Source organism: Chrysochloris asiatica, unplaced genomic scaffold (assembly GCF_000296735.1).
Source record: "Chrysochloris asiatica unplaced genomic scaffold, ChrAsi1.0 scaffold00322, whole genome shotgun sequence".
Taxonomy (NCBI): domain Eukaryota; kingdom Metazoa; phylum Chordata; class Mammalia; order Afrosoricida; family Chrysochloridae; genus Chrysochloris; species Chrysochloris asiatica.
This window is the reverse complement of record NW_006408840.1, coordinates 587026-589967: the sequence shown is the minus strand read 5'-3', so window position 1 is coordinate 589967 and position 2942 is coordinate 587026.

The window sequence follows — 2942 nt, the reverse complement described above, 5'->3', positions numbered from 1 at the left end:
GGGGAAGGACACATTCAGCATATCTCAAGCTGAAACAACTAAAGAAAAAATTCAATCCTCAACTAGAAATGTTGAACCATTCTGTGGGCAAAATCGTGAATGATTCTGAAAGCATTGAAAGAAGATGGAAGGAATACACAGTCACCATTCCAAAAGAAAAGTTGATATTCAAACATTTCAAGAGGGAGCTTTTGATCAAGAGCCAATGGTACTAAAGGACGTCCAAGGTGTACTAAAGGCTCCAGGAATTGATGGAACACAAGTTGAAGTCTTTCAACAAAATGAAACAGCACAGGAGCAGTCATTTTTTCCAAGAAATTTGGAATACAGTAACTTGGCCAACTGATTGGAAGAGATCCATATTTCTGCCCATTCCAAAGAGAGGTGACACAACAAGATGTGAAGATCTAGAAATATCATTTTTACCATATGCAAGAAAATATAATTAATACCATATGTAAGTAAAATTTTGCTAAAATAATACAAATATGGTCACAACAGTACATTGACAGGGAACTGCCACAGGTTAAAGCCAGATTAAGATAACGGTGTGGAACTGTTATCATTGCTGACATCAGATGGATCTTAATTTAAAGGAGAGAATACTAGAAAGATTTTTACTTGTTCTTTATTGACTATGCAATGGCTTTCGATTGAATCATGACAAGCTATGGGTAACATTACAGAGCATAAGCATTCTGGAACACTTAAATTTGCTCTTGAGGAACTCGTACAAAGGTCAGGATGCAATTGTTTGCACAGAACAAAAGAACACTGACTGGTTTAAAATCAGAAAGGTGTATGCCAGTGTTGTATTCTTTCACCATATTTATTCAATTTGTATGCTGAGCAAAGATTCCTAGAAGCTGTTTGATGTCATCATGTTTGGAGGAAGTTCATTAACAACCTGTGATGTGCAGATGATTGAACCTTGCTGGCTGGAATAGAAGAGCACTTAAAATACTTACTAATGAGGATAAAAGACCACATATGTCACTCAACATAAATAAAACAAAAATAGACATATACTTCACCAGAGAGGATACACAAAAATCAAGTTGACACGATCTGTGAAGAGTTGTTGGAGAAGCTCTATATCATCAGCCAAAACCAGGCCAGGGCAGACTGTGGAACAGACCATCAATTGTTCATGTCAAAGTTTAGGCTTAAGCTGAAGAAAATCAAAATAAGTCCATGAGAGCAAAATATGACCTCGAACAATATACCACCTGAATTTAGAGATAATCTCAAGAATAGACTTGAAGCATTAAACACTAATTAACGAAGAGCAGAGAGTTATGTGGTGACATCAAAAACACCATAAAGGAAGAAAGCAAAGGTTATTATGAAGATAATAAAGACAGAAAGACAAAAATGGATCAGATGATAAAATGAAACTTCTTTTCTAGTGTAGAGACGCTAAAGGAAATGGAAGAAATGGGGATGTAAATGAGCTGAACAGAAAATGTCATAGGTCAGTTCAATAAGACAAAATCAACATTATTATGCAATGTGCAAACACAAGGAGTTAGAAAACTAAAAGAGAAGAACCCACTCAGTGTTTTCTGAAACTAAAAGAACTGAAGAGATGACTGAAGTGTTCTATAGGAAAAATATTGTATGATGCAGAAAGCATCAAGAGAAGCTTGGATGGTATTTATAAAATCACTATATCAAAAAGAAATAGTTGATGTTCTACTGTTTGAAAAGATAGCATATAATCAAGGAACAATGATTCTGAAGGAAGAAATCTAAGCTGTATTGAAGGCATTGGTGAAAAGCAAAACTCCAGAAGTTAACATAATACAAGTTGAAAATTTTCAACAAATTGATACAGTAGTGGAAACAATTGCTCATTTATTTCAATAAATTTCAAAGACAGCTATGTGGACAACTGATTGGAAGAGACCCATATCTGTGTCCATTACAAAGAGAGGTGATTCAACAGAGTACAGTAATCACTGAATGATATCATTAATACCAAATGCAAGTAAAATTTTGATAAAGGTAATTTAAAAATGACTGCAAGAGTACAGCAGCATGAAACTACCAGAAGTTCAAGTCTGATTCAGACAATGACATGGAATGAAACATATTATTGCTGATGGTAGATGGGTCATGGCTGAAAGCAGAAATACCAGAAAAAAATGTGTGTCATTGACTATGCAAAGGTTTTTGGTTGTATGGATTATGACAAGCTATGGAAAACATTGTGAAGAATAGGGATTCCAGAACATTTAATTGTGCTCATGAAGAACCTATAACATAGACCAAGTGATAATCATTAGAACAGAAAAAGTGGTTACCAAAAGGCTTAAAATCAGGAAAGGTATGTGTTAGTGCTATATATATATATTTTTTTTTTTTTTCCGTATTTATCCAATTTATATGTTAAACAAACAATCTGAGAAGCTAGATTTTATGAAGAAGTCTATGGCATCAAGTTTGGAGGAAGTCTCATTAACAATCTGTGATAGGCAGTTTGCTTGCAGAAAGTGTAGAAATTTTAGAGTACTTACTAATGAAGACCAAAGACCACAGCTTTCAGTATGGGTTACAACTCAATGTAAAGGAACAAAAATTCTCATATGATAAACAGAGAAAAGACTGAGTTTGTCAAAAACTTCATTTTGCTTGGGTCCACTATCAACAGTATTGTAAGCAACAGTCGAGAATTCAAAAGATGCATTGCATTAGTCAAATCTGCTATGCAATACCTATTTAAAATGCTCAAGAAAAAAGATGTCAGTTTGAGGACTAAAGTGCACCTAACCCAATCCATGGTATTTTTAATAGCTTTATATGCATGTGAAATTTGGACACTGAATAAGGAATGTTGTTGTTGTTGTTGTTAAGTGCCGTCGATTCGGTTCCGACTCATAGCGACCCTGTACAGGGTTTCTGAGGGTGTAAATCTTTATGGGAGTAGAAAGCCTCATCTT